Below are 23419 nucleotides of genomic sequence, written 5' to 3'. Positions count from 1 at the left end.
CGTCGGTGTTTGCTGTTCACTGAGACCCATGCTTGTGTGTGGAGAGAAGCGGGCCTGGGCAAGGGTAGGCCACTGGTTGTCTGACAGTACCAGAGGCCCAAAGAATGGAAGAGGGTCTCCCCGGGGGGTTATGGAACCAGATGACAGCAGTGTGAAATTGAAGTTCTGGGCCACAGAGAAAATTGTGGGTTGCAGGGAGTTGCTTTGGTCCATATAGCCAGATGCACCCAAAGCTGAAATATGCTTTGCCTGGACAGTGCAATGTTAGAAAATCCCAAGATAAGTTCATCCTTTTTTCTTAGTTCATGTGTTGAATGTTCAGTTGTAGCTGTGTGCAGCCATGTTTACAATTTACATATAAAACTACTGACAGGCAGATACTGAGTTTCAACACAAAAAAAGTTTGATACACCGCTAACCAAGGTGTATGCATTTTCTATTTAATATGCTCTATGCATTGGTGCATATCCTAATTGTCTTTTCTCTCTACCAGGTTTATAGATGTCTCACTGGTCCTCTGGCATTCAAATGGCCAGTGACTGACCATTGAGAGGCAATCTGTGATGAAAAATTAGGAAAAAAACTTTGGGTTTGGGTACAATCCTGGATGACGAAGTGTGTCGGACTGTAAAGACAGAGAGAGCTGCAATTGATTGAACTTTGTCTAACAAAGCTAACTTCAGGTAATGCTGTTTATTTTCCAGTATGTCTCCCACAACCTACCCACAAATTACCTCATCCGTCACTGATGCCAGTCGTAAATATCAAACACGTTTTAAAAATCTCTATGAGAACAACTGGAATAACTGAACTGAACGCTTCATTTTAGAATATTTACCTCTTACACACTATATGATTTTATCTGCAGACTGTCAACACCAGCTAACCCTGATGATATGATAGATATGGAATAACAATCACAATAAAGAATATTCATATCTAGATATAGATAGATATGACAGCTCCATTAGAGTCAATAATCAGAATGTTGTCATACGTAAATCTACAGATCTATATTCAAATCAATTCTGTACAATTGTATTCATTAAGAAGGTGATCCCACTAGTTTATTTTACATGCTGTTAATGTCAAATATTACACCTCAAACATGTCTAATAAAACACCTCACGTCTGCACAGATTTCCTCTGTAGGGAAGAATCATGACATTACACTGTTTACATGGGGTGGGTGGTACAAGTCAGTGGAACTGATGCTGTCAAGTAAATCCTTTGACTTGGTGAAATAAGATCCAAGCTGTAAAAAAATACTAAAAAGAAAAATAAATATTAATAAACGCCACCACCTCTACTACTACAGTACTTAGTACTTTTGCTACTGCTGTTTTTATTTACTACTATTATTGCTACTATCCCCTTCTGTTACGAGCATAGTTACATTTACTTGCTGTAGTCGCTACTCAACAAAATCTGCTGCTGCAAGACTATTTCTGATCCAGTCCTGGCAATGAAATCACTGAGTTGGAGTTCAACAAGAGCCATTTTGTAGCAGCAGCTGTTAGATTCCAGCCCTGCTAACTCGGTTAGGACTACTGTCCAAAGCAGAGAGAGAGAGAGAGCTACTCGGGACAGGAGGAAGAGGAATGATACGTAGGGTGCTCGAGATGAGGAGAGGAAAATTGTGATGCAGAGGAACGAGCGAAAGGTGGAAGCAACTGCGTGAGGTAGAGTGGTGACACAAAACGAAGGTATTAAGAAAGCGAATGTAAAAGAGGAAGAAGGATGGAGCACTGATCGTCCATGTCTCTCTCACTGCAGTGGTAGTAAACAATCAGTCAGCCTCCTTTGTCCAAAGCACTAAACCACACCCCCTCCTTTTGTCATGCGCTCCCTCCTCCCTCCCTCTCTCACCCTCCATTTCTCTTTCCCTCCATTTCTCTTGCTTTCTAAAATCCTCAGTTATGTCTCTCTCCTACAGTATGTCTGTATCTTACCTATCATTCATCTTTTTTTCTGTTTCTCTACATGTAGAGCTCTGACGCTATGCCGCTAATGCTAACTAGCAGCTGCTGCTAACAAGCTAGCTGATGAAAGAGTGAGACAGAGAACAGACAGACAGTGTGACAGCCAGACTCGTACCTTGGTTGGTAGTAATCCACTCCCTTAATAAAAACGAGAATCCGTTAAAAAGCCTAGTCCAGCTTCTGATGGTAGTGCGGCTCTCTCCCTTTCACACACACACACTAGCTCATCGTCCTCTCTCACACACACATTCTCTGCTTCTGCTTCTGCTTCTGCTCCTCCTCCTCCCCTCCCCTCCCCCCCCCCCCCCCCCCCCCCCCCCCCACCACACACACACACACACACACACACACACACACACAGGCGTCGTCCTCCTATGTTCTCTCTCTCTCTCTCTCTCTCTGTCTCACCCACTCACACACACTCACCCCCCTCACTCCTTTCCCACTCACACACAAATGAGCATTCAGTCAAGGGCTACCCACAATACCTTGCGCCACACAAAGACAAGGGGGTGTGACCAATCACACACTGCCTCACTCTGCAGCCGTGTTTTTTTCCGCTCCCTCACTGTGTAATGCCCACCGACATGCAAACTTGTGGGCGGGCTGCCGAGAGGGTTGCCATGACAACGCATCCCCAGTTGCTCTTTGTTGTTATCACTCGTATATTCACACACGTATACATACACGGAGTCTCCGCAGTCTTTTTCTTTTTAAGATCTGTATAGCATGTCTCTGCACTGCTATGCACATATCTGTTAAACCGTGTGTGTGTGTGTGTGTGTGTCTGCACATGTTCTCTTAGCCGGTGATGCAGTATTGCAGCTGGGTTCTGGTGTGACCCAGTTATAACACTAAGGCTGGATGTAGGACACACACACACACACACACACACACAGCCAATAGAACATAACTCTGAAACGACTGCTTACATAAATATAACAGAGCAAATACAGTATATTACTATTATAAGGAAGTTCTGCATATTATAATTATTACCACATTATGTTCACTGTACAGTTATGTATTAATGATACAGTTGTTATGGTGCATACAAACCATATTACAAGAATAGCATTCAGGCATACACAGGAAAGTCATATATTGGCTGGAGTGTAGAGTACAGTAAAGCTACATCTTAGTGGTTATCACTTTTTGTTTCCCAGCAACAAGAAAGCATTCCTGCGTGGTATTTTGTCTTCGTGTTTCCTGTTGTATTGTGTTGGGTGATTTCCCCTCCTTGACTCCACCTTCAACCTTGCAGTCCTTATAGTTTTTAAGACTGCCAGGGTTGAAAGGAAATTAGAAACTTTTGTCAATGGAAGTATTGCAAACATTAACCACTATTAGTGAGAACTAATTGGTAAATCAGTTTCCTGCACAGTGCTAGTCACATGCATGCTGGTTGGTCAGAAAATGATGGTTTTTGTGTTTTATGAACATGTTGGTATTTGTCTTATGACAGTATATGACATATATTATTATTCATAAGCATTAGCATTAGCATTATAGCATTCCAGAATTCCCCAGAGTGTACAGTTGAAGATTCATCAATCAAACCATCCATGTAATACACATTTACAACAGATGATTTTTGGCTTCTTCAACCTCCCCAAGCAAAGGGATGCTGGATACAGGTTTAACATTCACTTTCAGAGGGACTATCAATGCAGCAATAACGTGAAGAAGTTAATACCACGCTTCAAGGGTGAGAGTCCTAAGGACTCTCTTGATTTGATTCAATTTGATTTTGACTCTCGGAGCATGACCTGATTCACAATGGATTTTTAATTCAAAGATAATTTTAGATTTCAACAAACCGAAAAGCAGGCACAATTTACAGGAGTTTCCTCCAGTTAACTGTGTGCCAAAGCATATAAGATATAAGATATGTTTTTGTTTTTTTAAGCATGTGTCAGGGAGTTCACCATTTGAGCATGTTACACTCTTCTGCCTGTATGAAAGTAATGAACTCAAAGAAATTTACTGACCATCACCCCTAGCTAGACGTCTCATGTTGTCAAAAGTTGGTCCACATGTTCTGGAGTTGGGAAAAAGGGTCTATCTAGGTGGTGACAGGTGTTACCACCATGTGTTTATGGGTGTTATGTGCTGGAACTATTTCATGACAAACAGCAGCAGGGCACAGTGACTGTGAGCATCTTCCTGGAGTCGTCCTGAAAAGGTGTGGTTGCCAAGTTTGGTACCATCATGACTGGTGAATCTAAATCAACACCTGTTCTCACTGACCATTTCTGGGAATGTGTTCTATTGCTTGAGGGATTGCCCCGAGGTATTAGGTGGACAGACACAGTGTTTGATCACCAAGAAATGGTTTGAGTGTGCAACTCGCCTCTAAAACCACAAATTGTTGTTTTCACATTTCAGTTTGCATACATCAAACTTGTTGGTAGGTGACTTTTTGAGCTTTAGGCAAAGCTGGGCGTATTATTTCCCCTTGTTTTTAGTCATTTTAAGGTAGGCTAACCACGTCCTGACTCCAGCGCTGAGTCATGAGTCTGATATGAATCTGAATGTTACTCTAAGAAGCAAAAATCATCACAAAATGTTTCACAATTCGTCTTTACATACCCCCTCCAGATTTTGCAACATTGCTCTGTAGCACCACCAGATCTCATCATCCTAGCTGGGAGGAACATGCAGGGTTTGTAAGGGCCATCATAGCTGGTACCAGCTTAGGTTTACACTGGTCATCATCTTTAGGAAACTGTATCTCAACTGCAATGAAACCTTAGTATGGGTTACTACTCTGGCCTAAGCACCATAGGTCTAAAATAGAAATAAGGTGAACGGGGTAGATGGATGGAAGGATGCTGCTGTGTTGTCCTATGCTGAGCAAGTAAAGGTTGAAGATTGTCTAGTTATTAGTTAGGTAATTCAGTCAGTTAGCTTAAGAAATTTTAGTGAAAACTCGTGGATGGGACTGATGCACCTGTGAGCAAGGTCAACTTTCATGAAGATCCACCACTTCAATATTCACTATGGTGTATGGTGTATTCACAGTATACAACGTAAAGTACAGTACAGAGGCCAACCATAAAGAAACACAGCTGTAAAATATAACATACACTTTAATGCAGCAGCAATCTTAATAAAAAAAAAAAACATATATAATAGTAAAACACTGACAGAACGAGTACCTTTACTGTAGACAAGCACATTTGAATGATAATACTTACATACTTTCACTTATGGGTTTGAATGCAGGAAATTTACATTTCACAGTGTTACATTATTACTTTTACTTTAGCAGGATCTGATTACTTCTTCCACCACTGCAGTTAAGTTAATTTCCTATGAAGTGAAACTATGCTCACTGAGATTCCTCAGGCCTGATAGCTCTAAGTTAGTTTTGAGAATTACAAATGGCTAGCCAACAACAGGACATACACTTATCACAATAGCCCTCGCCATCTTTAATGAGGTAACAACATTAAATTAAATCTCAAGGCTCAAGGATACTTCGACATGTAGACTGCCAGGGATCGAACCACCAACCTTCTGATAGGTGGACGACCACTGTGACTTTCTGAGCCACAGTCGCCCCTACAGGATGGGAAATGCACAACTGGAGTCAGATGCGACCATGATATCTTACGATGTCAATCCACTCTTCACATGCATTCCTACCCTGGAAGCAATAAAGCCTCTGAGGAAACAGCTGCTACATAACAGCACTCTCTCCAACAGAACCAACCTCAACCCAGACCACATATGTGCCTTGCTAGACCTCTGCCTGACCACCTATTTCCAGTACAGTGAGGGTTTCTAAAGACAGAATCGTGGTTGTGCCATGGGGTTTCTCCAGCAGTTGCCAATCTCTAACTGAAAGAAGTAGAGAGTAGAGCCCTGATCTCCTTCACAGGAACTGCCCCAAGCCATTGGTTTAGGTACATGGATGACATCTGGGTCAAGATTAGAACACAGGAAGTGGAAGTTTTCACAGATCAGATAAATGCAGTGGACAGCAACATCAAGTTCTTTCATGAGGATGTCAAAGGAACCAGTATTGCCTTCTTGGATTGTGCAGTGGACATTGAAAATGACAGGAGACTCAACATCGAAGTACACAGAAAGCCCACACACATGGATCAGTGTTTGCTCTTTGATTCTCACCACCCACTGGAGCATAAGCTGGGGGGTTATCCAAACCCTACACCATCCTTCTCATCAGGTTAAAGGTAGAACCATTTTGTTAGAAAGTCCAAAAATGCATTAGACTTAAAAAAAATCACCTCACATAATGTTCGTGGGTTGTTACGGAATATAAGAATAACTCAACTGTAAGAAAAAATGCAGTTTTGTGTATTTATATATTATATATTGTATACTTTACAGCCACTCATAAAGAGCTGACAGAAGATTCCACTGCTAAGCTGTGAGTTTTGTGATGCTGTACTTGTGGCGTCAGTATGTGTTAAGCAAACTGCTTGTTGGATAGTCAAACCAGGCATTCAGACTGAAAACTATGGAATTATGGGAACTGACAAAGAAATAAATCAACAGGTGATCTATTATATATCAGTTATAAATTAAGTAACTAATATCAAATGAAAAATGTAAATTCCCCTCCCTAAACTAAATAAAAAAGTAGGCAATTAAAAATAATAATGAATGAAATGAAAAATGTAAATAGACCATTAGAAATGTAATAAAAAAGTAGGCAATAAAAGAAATTATTACATCAAATATATGTCTAAATATATCAGTATCCACTGAAAGAAATATAGGTTTGTCACTAAAACTCTTTCCTTTTTATACATTTCATACATTTTGTATTTCATTACATTCTCCCTCAAAGGCCTCTTACATTTATTTCATGGCATATGTATTTCTGGATGACACTTGCTTGTCAGTTAGCCTCTGGGGGCAAGGATCGACAGTTATTAATGGTTGCTCTGTGACTCAGCAGAAATGCAGACAAAAGCTAACAAGTCGACAGACTGTATGTAGTTAAGGTCAATCACACACTGGTCTGGTCTGGTGAGTCAGAAAGAGCTGAAAATGGAAGAAACATTTAGATGGAAGAACCCACGTTGGCGACTCTACCAGCTCATCACTCTACCCCCCCCCCCCACCCCCCCCGCACCCTGGACATTTTAGTTTTCTGATGGTATTAGCCACCACCATTATTTTTCTAATAATGATTATTAAAATGCTTTGTGTCACTTGCAAACTGAGGTAAAACACACCCACTTTCACCTGTATTGGGTACCTGTTGGGTGATATTCAGTTTTGCCAGCAGGTGACAGTAGCAGCTTCATTATGCGGACAGTGGCACTCTAAATCCTTGCATTAACTCAGTCATAATACAACATGACAGTCAGAATAGCAACAGCGTGGGATGATATCCATCCAAGACTGTCATTTTATTGCTTGTCTATTGTTCACAGGTGAGAGAAGTGCACAAGCGTCATAAACCTTTTTTTTTGTTTATTATCAGTTGTAGTTATAATGTGTTATTGTGTTATTGTCGTATATGTTTACATTTTAAGGCAGTTAATTTAAGTTAAAGTATCTATCTTTATACCTTTGCTTATTTCCAGACATTGTGGCATGGTGCTCTGATCAATGAATTTCACACATCTCATCTCATTAGTTATAAATGACAGTTTAAACAATCACCCCACTCAGTAAATGTGTAGCTTTTGGTAAAATATTTTCTTCTGATGTTAGCAGAGATATTCTGTATTTCAGGCCGGGATGCCTCCAAAATAAAATGTTAGAGCATGCAATTCATTAGCAGCACCCTGCTGAAAGTCAACCCACTGTGCTTATTTATAAAATATCAACAGATGTGAAAGCTGTGTAGAATAGCAACTGTTTCTGCTATCATAGTCAGTCTTATGTTATATGGATTCTGTTACTACTCTGTGTGTGTGTGTGTGTGTGTGTGTGTGTGTGTGTGTGTGTGTGTGTGCGTGATAGACAGGGACAGAGAAGTGGACAGAAATAGCCCCAGCCGCTGCAGGCCCAGGACTGCAGGAGGCTGGCCCTTCGAAACCAGGCCAGGGATTTGGACGATCTGATTGGTCAAAATGCCATGAGAGGAGAAAAAAGAAAGAGGATGTCAATTGTGAGCATGCATTTCTGTGAGAAAAACAGGGCAAGATGGAGAAGGAAAATAGATTTTATAAAAAATTACATGGATCTGAACATAACTCAGCAGACAGAGAAAAGGAGGAGTTACAAATGTATTACAGGAGAGGACCACTCATTACATCAGCTCAAGCATGTGAGTGTGTGTGTGTGTTTGTACTTGTACACCTATCTTTGTGAGAACCAAACCTTAAGAGGAAAATTATTTTTGGAAAGTGAGAACATTTTGGCTGGTCGAGGGTTCAGACTTGGTTTGAAGGGCTACGTTAGAATAAGTTATTAGCCAATTTAACTGAGTGACATTTGAAATGTCACTCAGTCACTAATATTGAGTATGGCCACCCCTGACATGGATCAATGTGAAAAGACGTTGTGGCATACTGTCCACAAGCTTGTTGATGCCGTCAATGGGCAGAGCGTCCAACTCTTCATCAGATCCCGGGCTAATTCCTGTAGACTCTGAGGAATATTGTCCCTCTCATTAAGGGCTCGCCCTAAGGCATCCCAGGCATGCTCAATAGGGTTCATATAAGGAGAGCAAGCAGGCCATGGCATCTGCTGCACTCTGACTGCAGCTGCCCAATGTGCTCTTGCGTTGTCATTTTGCAGCCTAAAGTTGTTCCCATAGACCCTTCTTGCAAGTGGGAGGCAATGGTTCTCCAGGATGTCCCAGTACACAACGGCGTTGACATTTCCATCCAGCACCACCAATAGTTTAGTAGTTTTTCCTCCATAATGAATACTGGCCCATACCATCACCAAGCCGCCGCCTCGCAAAGGTTCTCACCACGTAATCACTGCACCCTTTGTCTTGCATCTATACGGTCAAGGATATAACGGCTCTCATCCATAAAGACAACATGTCGCCAGTGCCCAAGCTGTAATCTTCTGTGCTTCCTAGCCCAGTGAAGTTGAGCAACTCTGTGTTCAACAGTTAGGTGTGAACACTTGGCCATTCCTCTTGCTCGGTAACAATGCTGAAGAAATCTTTGATTGATGGTTTGGCGGGAAATATTGATTCCATGGTGTCCTCTTCACAAATGATTAAGCCATTTGGTTGAAAATTATACAGGCAATTCTGAAAACGTGGACACAGCAAATGTCTTGCGTTTAAAGTGTCAAACAATTGTTAAGCATGAATTTGTTTCACCTGAGTCACTGGGACTTAGTATGTAATCATTGCACCTGGTCAAAGGTGATTACTGATGTGTATAAATAGGAATAAAATGAGGAAAGTGTCTGAAAACAAAATTATTCCAACTTTAAGGGCAGCAGTGTATATATGTAAAGAGTAATTTATGGAAAATATCGGGGTTATTTGCCTAGGCTGTATTTATCACATCATTGATACAATGTAGATACACATTATATTACTTTATATTAAACATTATAGATATGTAATAACAAACATTTCTAAGAGAAAAATTGAGTCATCACCTCTTCTTTTAGCTCTGGAACACTCTTGAAATGTTTGAACTGAGGAGACTAATTGCTGTAATTTCGAAAGTGGAATGTTTTTCTACTCTTGCTTGATGTACGATTACAGCTGAGCAACAGTTCGGCATCTCCTTACATACAAACACATGCGCATGCAGTACCTATTGACATGCATTACTGGAGAGATGTCAGACTGACAGGGCTGTTGCATAGTCAGCACTCCAAGCAGTTAGGGGTTTGGTACCTTGCTCACTAGCAGCTTGGCTGTGGCCAGGTATAAAATATTAAAAAACAAAAAATGATGATGTAGAAATGATTACCATGAAATACGACTAACAATGTAATACGAGAAAATGCCTTACTTGTAGAATGCGCAGTGAGAATGTGATAGTTGAAATGCACTTCAAAGATTTGCTGGTGTGATGTGTAGTGTGAAATGCCTGAAAATCTTTACATATGAAGCCCAAATTGCACTGCAGAACAGTCAGGAGCTAAACCACCAACTCTGCGGTTGCCATAACGTGTGTGGACATGCACTGTAACCACTGCACCACTGAACACACTGGTAGTTCAGTTATAGTAGAAGTACAGCCTTGTTTCCAAAAATGTTTCACCATTTGATTTGTTGTGTTTGTGTTAGTTACAATTAAATATGTGTTTTCAACGTTCTGCAAATCATCACATTCTGTTTTTATGTTTTACACAGCGTCCCAACATTTTTGGAAACAGGTCTGCACATTATTGATGAAAATACTAATGTCTGTAAGAGGAACAGATAAAAGTGAAATCTTTGACACTGTGAAAAAGGTAAGGACAAAGTAAAGCAAGAATAAGAAGTCCATCCACTGAAATGCAATTGACATTCTACGAATAAAATATGATATTATTGAGTGCCTGCTGAAACCACTGACACATATTTGTTTTCTCTGCATAGTGGCATGTATTCCAGCAAAATGAAAATAGCTTAAGTTAGATCCACATAAAACAGTACACAGACATGTATTGTCTCCTTTTGGTCCTGTTTCTTTTCTCCTGCAGATCTTTTAAGATGCAGGAAAAATATTTTTTACATGTTATGGACATCGTGATCTGGGAGAGCATCACTGGCAATGATGGAACTTGAGAAGGAATTATCAACTGCAATAAAGATATGCCAAATGTCATTAGAGATGATGCACGCTGCTGGAAATATACATAAAATATATCAGTATATTCAGGGGAAAAAAAAAAAACTTAAAATGGGCTGAAGGCTCATGTGTGTTGTTATTCTACACATAAATATATGGTTGTCATGTTTACAAATGAAACTAATTTATTTTGTAGCAAGATTTGAAACTTCTTAAGGGTTTGACTTTATCAAAAAATCTCTGAATCTAAGCAAGACTAAGTTCATCATCTTTGTCGACTGTGTAACAATTTAGCAAAGCAAGTTTGAAGTGATTTTTAAATTGTATGTGTCTGGAATAAAATGTTTGGGAGCGATGTAAGACTTATCATAACCAAAAATGGCTTAATCTGGCAATACTGTACAAAATTGAGGTTTTCATAATACTCTGTATTGTTGACTTGAACTTCCATACAACACTATATCACATCAAACACATACAAATTCAATTTATACACTTAAAGGTATGCTTTCATGGTCGTACACAAAACTACCACCTAGCAACCAATGTTGGTGTGAATTTATGGAAGTGAGGAACTGCAAATGAGTGGTACATTCTGCATTGATCAATTGATTAAGATGCCAATTATTTTTTTCATTTAATCAATTAAAACAATGGAAAATAGTCAACAATGACCATCACAGTTTCCTAGAACCAAAGTTGACTGATTCAGATAGTTTTTTTTGTCCAACTAGCAGTCAAAAACCCAAAGATATTTGATTCACAATCATATAAAATGGAAGAGGGAATGACTGTTCTCATTTAACAAATTGTTGCTGATTAATTTTCTATTGCTGCTATTGTCGATTGACTAAGTAAATTGACTAATTTCAGCTCTACACATCTCCATTATGGTTGTCCAGTATGACAACTCTTGGATGTAAATTCCACTCAAAATGTAGTTTTAAAAATTTAGATAAGTCCTTAATAGTACAATGGTCATTAGCTGAAAACAGAAAAATGTGGCTTGACATATGTGAACTGAGGCAGAGTGAAAATTATTTCATTGTAGGACTGAACTGATGAATTTCTCCCCAGCCTGGTCATGAGACCCCCTTCTGGGTCATGCAAGGGTCCCTGCAAAGACCCCTTCAGGACATCAAAGGAAAGCATGGAGTAGAGCTGATCTGTTCTGTTTGTCTCCGCTCTATAGTCACAATCTGAGGGCAACACATACACAAAGTAAGTAACCACAAGTAAGGTACTTCACTCTCACAAGCAAAAATGTAACACCAGATAATGCTGCGCTAGCCCAGACCTTGACTCCATTGGTTTTTTTTTGGTTGTTTTTTTTTTTTTTTTTATCAAACATGGCGTTGCAAGAGTGGCAGCTCATACCAGCAGCTCAGATAATTTTTCTTGTGTTTTTTCTGTCACTAGTCTCAGTCGATTGTGCCTAAGTACGGATATACAGCTGGTTAGACAAGTGATTTAGTTTTTACTCTTTCTTGAACTATTCAAAACAACATCGGGAGATCCACTGAGCCACGGCTCCCTGTTTACACCTGGGGACATCTGTTACCACTGTGCAACAGGAGGGTAGTTCCAGTGGAAAGACCGGAGATCCCCACAGAGACAAGGAGAAGGAGAAGGAGGTGCAGAAAGTACCGAGAGCGTGGCATGATGTGCTTTGCGGAGACGTAGCTGAATGAATTCACACACTTTACGTTGGGCAATTTTCGACTACTGAGAGTGGACAGGAGAACAGACCGGAGAGCGAGGGAGTGCAGAAAGAGGAAGGGTGGGGCACAGCCAGCGTCTAAAATATGCTCAGGCATTCCGGTCGGCTTAGAGTTGAGGTGACTGCGCAGATTATTTTCTATTGCAACAGCAACAGTTTCGTTGCAAATGATTGATACGACAGCCTCACAATCGAGGTTTTGTTTCAGCTGAATTAAGTTGAGGCAAAATATCTCTATCACTCCTGGTGGTTGACTGTGGTGTAGGTGATAGGAGCCTAACTGATAAGGGCTAAAAATGTCTTCAGTTAAATAAAATAAACATCAAATCATAATGTTAGGCCAAAATGTGATTTTTATTTCATTTTATTTGAGTGTCCAGTCCCCAAGGTGTCTGTCCAGAAAAATTCTGGCCCTCCGACAAATATAGTTTGGTGAGAACTGCCATATACACTATATTGCCAAAAGTATTGGCTCACCTGCCTTGACTCGCATATGAATTTAAGTGAAATCCCATTCTTAATCCATAGGGTTTAATATGACGTCGGTCCACCCTTTGCAGTTATAACAGCTTCAACTCTTCCTACAAGGGTTAGATGTGTGTTTGTGGGAATGTTTGACCATTCTTCCAGAAGCACATTTGTGAGGTCACACACTGATGTTGAACAAGAAGGCCTCACTCTCAGTCTCCACTCTAATTCATCCCAAAGGTGTTCCAACAGGTTGAGGTCAGGACTCTGTGCAGGTCAGTCAAGTTCATCCACATCAAACACTCTCATCTTTGTCTTTATGGACCTTGCTTTGCGCACTGGTACACAGTCATGTTGGAGGGAAGGAAGGGGCCATCCCCAAACTGTTCCCACAAAGTCGGGAGCTTGGAATTGTCCAAAATCTCTTGATATGCTGAAGCATTAACAGTTAAGGGGCCAAGCCCAGCTCCTGAAAAACAACCCCACACCATAATCCCCCCTCTAGCATACTTAACACTTGGCACAATGCAGTCAGACAAATACCGTCTCCTGGCAACCACCAAACCCAGACTCGTCCATCAGATCGCCAGATGGTGAAGCGTGATTCGTCACTCCAGAGAACACGTCTCCACTGCTCTAGAGTCCAGTGGCGTCGTGCTTTACACCACTGCATCCATGCTTTGCATTGTACTCGAGGGTGTATGGCTTGGATGCAGCTGCTCAGAAACCCATTCCATGAAGCTCTCTACGCGCTGTTCTTGAGCTAACGTGAAGGCCACAGGAAGTTTGGAGGTCTGTAGCGATTGACTCTGCAGAATGTTGGCGATCTCTGCACACTATGCGCCTCAGCATCCGCTGATCCCACGCCGTCATTTTACATGGCCTACCACTTTGTGGCTGGGTTGCTGTCATTCCTAATCATGGCTTAGAGGGGGGTCGCATAAACAAACAGGTTGGGGAGAAGGTCAACCAAAAAACAAAAAAACCTGATCTCAGCCCTACAGAGAACACATGATAGAAGAAAGAATGAAATCCAGACCTGTACTGAGAACTTGGGTTTCATGTAGGATACAACTAAGTGCTTTAATCTCTAACATCAAAGTCAGTCTTTTAATTTAGATTAGCCATTTCATAACTAAATACAGCAGAGTTCGGGCAACAGCTGGATTTTGACTCCTGCTTGCAGACCTACCAGTAACAGAGGAAAAGCCAGAAGACAGAGCGGGTTATTCGACTCTTTCTGTCCAAACAGAAGTTAAAGTAATGTGTGTTGTGGATGAATGAGACCCAACAGCTTCAGGAGTCTCTCCTGCTGAGAGTTGTTGGCTCTATTCCAACTAGCCTTTCTGGGGTTACTATGAGACCATGGGATACTCATGGAGTACGTTGCTCAGCTCTGCTCCATTTGAGAAAGCAATCTGACACAGTGAAAATATCCCATTCAAAACTAAAAGACAATTCCCACAAAATAATTTCAGCCCACTGTCACTCAGCCAACAACTACTTACTGTATCTGGATTTTAAGTTTAAACAGTTGAGCCAGACTTACTGCCAAACTCACAAAAACCTCAACCAAACTTTATGTATGGATTTTTTGACATGCAAATGCATAAATCACTCCAAGCATGCTGGGAAGTGCTGCCATTTTTATTTGAAATCAGTGGAGTAATTAAGTACGTAAGTAACAATACTCATCCGACCTCAAAAGAAAAAGGATGTCACCAATAAGATAGCAAGATTTATTTGCAAGGTAATGTGGCCCTTTGACATTGCCTCAGGAGAGGGTTTTATAGATAGCTGCATGTTGAATGACTGCAATAGGCTGGCGTGCCTCCATCTGAACTATGATCAGCCTAAATGGTGTTCAACATTAGGTCCTCTTATCACATTTCAGTCCCTCTATAAATTCTATAAATTGTATCACTATAGCCACAAACAAGTTGAAATCATTATTTGAGAATCATTTAATTTGATTCCTTTACAATACCAAAAAATAAGGCAGGCAAAATCATGAATTGCACAAAAAGTGTCATGTGATGCAAGATTAAGGCTCAACAATGGGGAAAAAAGCTGTATATAAACTTTAACCAAAATTGCTATCATTTTTTTTTCAAATAAATTCCATGAGTGTATTTGCATTTGATGCCATTCAGACTTTGTTCAATTAGTTTGAATGCTTCAGCAACTATTGTTCTTTTAGGTTCTCTCCTACTCCTGCAAACCTAAGCTACAGAAACCATTCAAATGTCAAATGTACATTTATTCTTGTACTAAGCTCTATTGTACCTCTTCCACTTGTTACGATATTAAGCCTTTCTAAAATTATTCTCCAACTTCTACTTCTTCTACATATTACTGACTTCAATACAGCTCTCAAAGGGCCACAAGACTTTGAATGATTAAATCTTTATTCAGGTTTTCAGTATCTTATGTCTCTGAATTCTCTTTTTTTTTCCCCTTCAAACAGTCAGCACTGCTCAGTAACAGAGCGGTGCATGCCAGTTGTCCACAGCCCTTGCAGGACTGGTGTTCTGAGGTTCAAAACTTGTCTATTACACTTTACATTTAGAAGATAATTGTTTCAGACTACACATGGTTGATTGGATAATTGACTAAACCTGCAGTCTTTACCACTACAACCCTGATTTGCAAAATACTGAAACCCCATATTTGATTGAAACTAGCACAAAGACAACATATCAAATGTTGAAACTGACAAATTTTATTGTTTTTGAAAATGATATCATTTAGAATCTGATGCCAGCAACACGTTTCAAAAAAGCTGGGGAAATGGCAACAAAAGACTGTAAAAGTTGTGAAATGCTCAAAGAAAACACCTGGTGGAACATTGCACAATGAATTAGGCTAACTCGCAAAAGGTTGGTAACATGACTGGGTGTCAAAAGAGTATCCAAGACAGGGAGGGGGCTTCACTATTCTGTGACAGACTGCGCAGGCAAATAGTGCAACAATGTAAAAATAATGTTATTCCATGTTGAATTGCAAAGAATTTGGGGATTTCATTGTGTCCAGTACACAATGTCATTTAAAGATTCAGAGAATCTGAAGAAATGTCTGCACACAAGGGACAATGCTGAAAACCAATACTGAATGGCCGTGATCTTCAGGCATTCAGATGGCACTGCATTGAAAAGAGAGGCGATTCTGTAGTGGATGCCTTCCCTAAAAATGCTCCAAGACCTTTATATATCTTTCTGATTCATTAATGGGGCCTTCACAAATGTCATGTCCCCCATAAGGTAAATAGTAAATGGACTGGCAATAGACATCACTGAATGGGCTCAGGAACACTTCCAAAACCATTGTCTATGACCACAGTTCATCGCTACATCCACCAATGCAAGTTGAAAGTCTACCATGCAAAGAGGAAACCGTATATAAACCAGATCCAGAAACTCTGCTGCATTCTCTGGTCCTGAGCTCATTTAAGATGGACTGTGAAACACTGTTCTGTGGTCTGAGGAGACAAAATTTCAAATTCTCTTTGGATATCAGCAACGCTGCATCCTCCAGTCTAGAGAGGAGAGAGACCATCTGGCTTGTTATCAGCACACAGTTCCAAAGCCAGCATCCATGATGGCATGGGATGGCTGTGGCTCAGGAGGTAAGACCGGTCATCTCTATCTATCAGAAGGTTGGTGGTTTGACCTTCTCGGCAGTCTGCATGACGAAGTCCCCTTGGGCAAGATACTGAGCCCCAAATTGCTCAAGATGCTGTGCCATCAGTGTGTGTGTGTTCATGCTTGCAATGAGCCGGTAGCCTTGCCAGTATACACTGTGTGACTGGGTCTTGTGTTGTAAAAAAGCTTTTTGAGTGGTTGTCAGACCAGAAAAAGCATTATATAGATACAGTCCATTCACCGTTTATCATATGGGGACATGACATTTGTGAAGACACCATTGATGCTGACGATATATACAAGCTTTGGGGCAACATGTGCTGGCAATAAGACAACGTCTTTTTCAGGGAAGGCCTTGGTTAATTCAGAGAGACAGTGCCAAACCACATTGTGCATGGCTCCATAGTAAAAGAGCCCGGGTGCTAAACTGGCCTGCCGGCCTGCCTGCAATCCAGGTTTAGCTTTTTCTAAGGCAAACTTTCCTAAAAGTTTAGCGCATTATGAAATGTAAAATATGACAAAGGAGACCCTGAACTGTTGAGCAACTGGAATCCTACACCAAGCAAGAATGGGAATACATTCCACTTTCAAAATTAGAGCCACTGGTCTCCTCAGTTCCCAAATGCTCACAGAGTATTGTTAAAAGAAGAGGTGATGCAACAAACCAACTTTTTGAAATGTGTTGATGGCATCAAATTCTAGATGACATAATTTCAAAAACAATGAAAAATGTCTCGGTTTCAACATTTGATATGTTGTCTTTGTGCTATTTTCAGTTAAATATGGGCTTTGAGTGGTTTGAAATCCTCACATTCTGTTTCAATTAACATTTTACAGTGTCCCAACTTTTTTGGAAACAAGGCTGTACTACTACTGTGTTCAGTGGTGCAGTGGTTACAGTGCATGTGTAACCATGCTCAGTCACACTCTGTCACTGGCTGGTTCAAACTCACTCGACCCTGCGTTGTGTATATTTTTTTTATAAAGAAGTCGAGAAGCTGAAGTGTCTTTTTTCATGCGTTTATTGCCAACCTGGTAAACAGGAGAACAATGTGGTCAGTGGGCTCTGGCGTCTCGTGCACAGCACACTATAAAAGGAGCAGCACATTCATCTACGCTAATGCTTGCTGGATAGCTAGCTTGCAGAGTATCTCAAACTCCTCGATAACATCCTTAATCGAGTAGTATGAAATATACCTCACACACTCTACATCCAAGTAGTTCATACTGCATATAGATTTATAAAATAGACAAGGGTTCATCATAACAATAACCATTTATCTGCCCGTGCTGTGCTCCACAACCTACCTCAAGCACGCCTCTCGGGAACTGACAGCACTACACCGATCCGGTGGCACACTATAGCTCCCGAGGGGGCGCTATTGAACCTTATGCCAACCACGGGGTTGGTGGTTTAACTCCTGACTGTTCTGTAGTATGATTTGGGCTCAAAATGTAAAAATTTTCAGGCAATTTATTTCACATTTCCAGCAATGCTTTGAAGTGCACTTAAGCTGTCACCATTCTCACTGCACTATCTGCAAGAAATGTATTTTCTAGTATTACATTGTTAGTCGTATTTCACACATCATTTTCAAATATCATCCTGGCATTCCAGAGTTGTGTTATAATATTTTATACCTAGGCACTACCAAGTTGCCAGTGAGCAAGGCGCCAAACCATTAACTGCATGGAGCGCTGACCACGGAGCAGCCCGTCAGTCTGACATCTCTCCACTAATGCATGTCAATAGGCACTGCATGCGCAGTATTTTATTATGTGTGTGTAATTGAAATTAAACAACAGAGTGTAACAACTGAATTTGCCCAAGAGAGATTAACAAACAATAAATTAATCCATTGGTTGATAAATCAATCTATGGAAAATTAAAGGTGGGCTAAATCATTGTAATCCAATATTTATTTATTTTTTGGTCAAATGCACAAATAGCTCCTCACAGTTTGCTAACTCTCCATTCTGTGTGTGTGCTGAAAAAAAAAATCCAGTTTTTGTACACAGCCTTGGTGCTGTAAATGGGAAACAAAAAAAGTGACTCGGACCAAGCCAAAGAATATTCTAGCAACAGGTGGCATTTGTGTTCGTGTACAGGACATGTTAACAATATATGAGTTAACATCTGTGAGGCTTTCCAACAGTGGAGAGAAGAGAGAAGCTGAAAGTCATAAAGAGGGATGCACAGGTTGCTCTGTGTCTGTTTGACAGGTGGGTAACGTGCTGTGTTTTGCTAATGTAATGCTGGTGATGTTTTTGGTTTGTGTGTCAGGTCTGTGTGCCCACAGACATCCAGCTTACTTACTAGTTTGCTAAGATATACTGTTGTTGTGATGTCAGCTATATTATCAGAAGAGTTGTGAGTATCGCTGTCTAGGAAACCATCTCATGTCCTCTCCATGTTAGCTGCGCATCCATGAATTTGGGGGGCATAGCGTCTGAGGGAGAACTGAAGGGATGTATTTGCTTGGGTGTCGAGTTGAAATATGAACAATTTTCCTCCAGAATTATTCTTCACACCTTTCATTAGCAACTATTTGGCATTCAATTAAATACTTCAATTAATGTTTCAGCAAAAAGGCCCAAAATTCATTAGATTGAGTGGAATGAGGATTATCATTCACTGCCTATCATGGTCTTGACAAAAAGAGATTAAAAACACACTTTCATTCTTTCAAATCGCAATTTCTGTTTAAAGACATTAACACCCTCTGCTAGGTAGTGAAATCTCATTGGTTAATCAATATCATGGACAAATATTTGACTTCAGCCAATAAAGAGTATCCGATAACCTCAGGGAGACACTGATAGATGTTTGTTGCTCTGCAGCGCTGCAATAATACACAAGGACACACAGTGTCAATGATGATGGACATATCATCAGATATCAGTGCAAAGCCACAGCAGCAGCAATTTGTCTTTCCACCTTACTCCAGCTGTCTGTAAGAAAACGCCAGGATATGTTCAAACTGCTGCAGCAGTTCCTTTCTCTGCTGCTGACATGTCTGAACGTATATTCATTATTTGGTCCATCTTCACGTCCTATGGCTAATTTTGGCATCTGGTTTTCATATTGAGTAGTTGGTTGTTCTAGCCTAGTTTCAGGCTAGATCTGACATTTGATTATAGCCTATTAAAGACTATGTAGACTCAACATTTTTTGGTTCTAAACAATCTCATCTTCTTTCCTGTCTCAAACTTTATCAGAGACTATAGGATTATGATTGGCAGACAATTTTTAATGTGAAATAATCAGGCAAAATAATTAAGGTCTTCTTGCTTGGGCTCAGAGGAAGCTGTCCTACAATGCACATGTGCCTGTGCACGCACGCACGCACGCACGCACGCACACGCACACACAGTGTATGGCTGTACATGTTGAGCAAGAGACTGAACCCCGAATTGCCCTTGATGCTGTTTCATCTTTCCCTGTGCGGGTGAATGGTTACTGCTCATAATGAGCATATAGCACATGCCCACCAGTGGACGAATGTGTGTGATTGGTGAATGCTGACTAACGTTGTAAAAGCACTTTGAGTGGTTGTTAAGACCATAAGCACTATATACACACAGTCCATTTATCATTTACACACATACAAACACACACACACACTCAGTTCAGTTCACTTAAGCGTCACCAGAAAGTCTGGCTGCTCAACGCTTTGAATTATGATAAATCTATGTTTGAAATATGCAGTGAAGATGTTTACGTTAGAAACTGTTGCTTCAATGTTGCGTGAACATTGTCATCATGCAAGTCTGACGCTGATGTGACGATTGCAGTTCAGACACATGGCAGCCGTGTACATTGCCCTGGCAGAAACAAGATTCCAAACTGAAGCAGTTTTTGATTACATGCGACTGACCAGCTGGTTAAGAGTTTACTGTCAGCAGTCACTGGCAGTATACAGTAACAGTGAACAGTTAATAAAATAGGTATTTCAACAATTGTGAATCACCGCATCCACTCATAAATGTACACAAAAAAATATGAGACTGATTAGTCTAGCAGTACGTGAGATTAGCTGTGGACAGTCAGATATACACACGTAACAGAGTAAATAAATAGCATAGTTAAATTGTTACTGTTGTTACATGTTAAACTTGGGACTGCCAGCCATAGCTCTACTGTGTATTTTATTTTGTTAATGCAAAGTCTGTGCATTTTATTTTGGTAATGCGAAATCTCAGCGGAAATGTTTTAAGGGTGCATTGTGGGTGATCCATAGCAGAATGGAGATCCCCATGATGTGGGTATGCTGGTCTCTGGTCCGTTCACTGCTAATAGAACATGTGGTTATATTGCTCTTTTACTGTAAAAGTGATATTTCGAGTTTGAGTGTGGAAATGAGAAGCATGTTGGCTAGTTGCTTAGCAACCGGACTTACCCGAGATCACTTTTTCCCTAAGCCAGAACTTTCTAGTTGAGTTGAATGGACACTGACCAACTACCTGCTGAGCTGTGGCTGTGTTTCTGTCCTGTGGTCTCAGGTATGTTTATATGTTGAACTGCTGAGTGTTGTAAATTATGTAGTTTGCTAGTTAAATCTGGCAGATGTTGCTGTTTATGCTGCAATTGAGAGCGAGATTCCGGTTCTCGCCACAAGGTGGTAGTAAAACGTATGTTGTGGTGTCTTATTGTTAAAATGGTGCTTTAGAATTATGCAAAAAGTCAATGGAAATGTGATGTGAAATTAAAAAATGTGAAATTATTGTTTATGGCAACTCATTATTACATATTCATCGATTATATTTTTGTTAGACTTTTTCTATAAAAATGATGTTTCACTATACGATCGCAGTATAGCAGAATGGAGATCCCCGTACCTATGTAAATATGACCATGTACCTAAGCAATGGCTGTGTAACTGTCCCATTGCCTCAAATTCTGACTGCTCCAAAGAGTCCACTCCTGTGAAGTGTGTTGGGAATAGCAGCCGAGATGAGGTAGCAAGAAGTTACACCTGCACATGAAATATACACAGAGATAAATTTACAACTGCTGTCCTTACTATAGCCTCACCAGAATTTACCTAAAAAAGAGGACAAATGTCAAAGAATCCATGGGCCCAATGGCAGATAAAACAGATTACATTGAGACATTAATTAAACCTGCCACTTTAACAGCTGAATGAAAATCACCTAGGCACATAACACAGAGATATACAGGCAATATAATCTGTACAGCAGCTACAGCCCACAAACACATTAAAGCAAAATGATACCGCACAGATTTTACATATTGTGTAGTGTGAAATACACAACAGTGTGTTTCTGAACGACATGGTTGTTGATCTCATCTGAAGAAAGTTAGAACACTCATTGAGTTTGTTGTACTCACCCGGCATTCTCAGAGCTTTGTGAACCGTGAAATCCACCCACAATTTGCTCTAGGTTCAACTTCAGTCATTCATTCTCAATATAACCAGTCAGCTCAATTTCTGTCTCACTTTGCACCTCAAATTTAAAAAGTTAAACCAGCAGTTGGAAATTATCGCTATGAGTGGGATTGTTGTCGAAAACAGCAGAAAGGCCTCACACACCTCACTAAAGGTAGACAAATGTAGAAGTCGTAGCTGGAGGATACAACATGACCATGTTACCATTTAGTATTTTAGCTAGACCCAGCTTGCACCTGTTGGTCTTGCAGCATTGTGGACTTGAATCACTTAACATACCCACCATGCGCTATGCTGTAACCCTTAATAATGTCATCCTTAATTTTATTGAATTGTTATGCATTTTTTTGCACTGTTCACAAAGTGCTCAGCCAGACTATCACTCACAGCCTCTGACACTTGGTCAGTGAAAATTTACATGAAGGACGTGTATCTTTGCTATAATGTCAGATGAGTGCAGAGTGTCACCTGTCTGGACATGCAGCTCTACCCTCCTGTGGCCGCAGACCAACCATCAGCTTCTTCATTGCTACAGCCAATTTTGCTCCTTTCTTTTGTTCCATTCTCACATGGCTTCTCTTGGATTACTTTGACTTTGCAACATTTCATGCCACAGTCATTACAGAGTAAGAACCAAAGTACAATACTTAAGATAAAAGATACAAGATAAATAACATATGTAAAATGTATGTATGTCTACATGTAAAAGCTATTCCAGCCATGCTTACTAAAATGCAACAATGCAACATTCTTATTAGTGCAACATGCTAAATAAATAAATCAATGTCAGAAGAAGGCAAGTGGAGATTACTGTTTGACCAGCCAGCAACTACAATGTGTGATTCTGCAGATGAAGTTGGTTGATAATAATCTTTTAAGGATAATGATTTAATTTGTTCTGCTGTTTCACGTTGACATTTAGTCTTTACCAATCATTAGAATTTGGAGTAAATTGTGTCATAGTTTTCAGAGGGTATTTTTCATTTACTTATAGTCTTGCTTTTGATGTGAAAAAAGGTACGGATAACAAATAACAAAAAATATTAAGTCAACAAATATTTTCAATTTTCTTAAGTTTTTGACACAATTCGTTTGTCTTTGACGATGGTCACTGCGTCAGACGATCGTCTAACAATAACTGTAACATAAACTCTTGCTGTGTCTTGGTAGGGTGACTGGCAAGACTACACGCATGACCCCCACCAATCACAGCACATCTAATTTCATGGTCACACATGAGTTCAGATGTCATCAGGGAGGTGGGTGAAGCAACTGTCAATCACACTGACAGAAGCATTTTGTGATGCTGGCGGTCTTGTGTACCAAAAAAAGGAAAAGAAAGAGAAAACAGCTGTGGATGCGTAAAGGATATGTAACCTTCGGCCCATTCAGTTATTATTTATTCATCTACTGAGTAGCATCTGGATAACAATCAGGACAGGTACAACAAGTTTCACACATAGTCATTTCATTTCCATAGTTATTTATTCGACAAGAAGCAGGTTTGGCTGTG

The 23419-nt window shown here is 40.3% G+C and overlaps 1 protein-coding gene across 2 annotated transcripts in view; it reads right to left on the bottom strand.

Annotated features, from left to right (window-relative positions):
* Nucleotides 1-23419, bottom strand: part of LOC121611738 (storkhead-box protein 2-like) — a 93067-nt gene that overhangs the window by 36439 nt on the left and 33209 nt on the right. Inside the window, exon 1 of one of the 2 annotated variants that reach the window (XM_041944416.1) lies at nucleotides 2098-2244. The exons of the other annotated variant lie outside the window; for it this stretch is intronic. The gene's annotated coding sequence lies outside the window, so the exon portion shown is untranslated. Of the gene's footprint in view, nucleotides 1-2097; nucleotides 2245-23419 lie in introns of those variants that run through there. 2 annotated transcript variants of the gene reach the window in all.

Source organism: Chelmon rostratus, chromosome 9 (assembly GCF_017976325.1).
Source record: "Chelmon rostratus isolate fCheRos1 chromosome 9, fCheRos1.pri, whole genome shotgun sequence".
NCBI classification, from domain to species: domain Eukaryota; kingdom Metazoa; phylum Chordata; class Actinopteri; order Chaetodontiformes; family Chaetodontidae; genus Chelmon; species Chelmon rostratus.
This window is presented reverse-complemented; position numbering and strand designations above follow the sequence as displayed.